Genomic DNA, 809 nt, shown 5'->3' with positions numbered 1-809 from the left:
AAATTCAGAATATCAAAAAGAATTAATTAGAAAGATAAATATTATTATTACAAAAAATTACATTAAAAAGTCTATATACAATAAATCGAATATCAAAAATAGAAGAATTTAACAGTTACCTAGACACCTGATTATTAAAAAATTTAACTGAAGTAGGAATAAATGATTTACTGAATCGGCTGGTTCGGGTGTAATGTGATCGAAGGCGAAGTGATGAGGGAAGGAATTGATATTCTTGAAAAAGGGGATGGGAAGGTTGGGATCGAATACGTGTGACCATATTTAAAACAGCAATTTTATATTTATATTTAATATCACAAAAATTTGTTGAAGCAATCTTACTTGCTCTACGTGTGATTCTACCAAGAAGACTTTGGTCTTTAGTACTAAGATTACCACCCCAGACGATCAAACAGAAATAAATTATACTGGATATCATTGAAGTATAAAGTGATGCAATGCTGCACTTGTTTGTTGAGTGATGACTCAGTCCATTTAATATGAAGCGCCTCTTTAATTTTAGGTTGGAAACTGTTATTGGCCTGCATTTCAATCTACCATCTCGTCAGAGTATATAAGTAGTGTAGGTTCTTTTGTTATGTTTATTTTGTTCACTGAAGATATTTGTGTGATGCATGTCTGATTTTTCTTTAATTAAATCTTGGTTCATTGCACTTAAGTTCGTGTTGCTTTTAGCTTCATTTCGATCGTTTGGATATATCATTCATGATTTACACTACAACAGTGATGTTTGTAAACAAGATTGCAGAAGAATGGAAGACTTCGCAAACAAGTAAGAAAAGCTGCAG

This window comes from Anneissia japonica, unplaced genomic scaffold, assembly GCF_011630105.1.
Source record: "Anneissia japonica isolate Jap-2015-1 unplaced genomic scaffold, ASM1163010v1 scaffold287712_len2945570_cov188, whole genome shotgun sequence".
Lineage (NCBI taxonomy): Eukaryota > Metazoa > Echinodermata > Crinoidea > Comatulida > Comatulidae > Anneissia > Anneissia japonica.
This window is presented reverse-complemented; position numbering follows the sequence as displayed.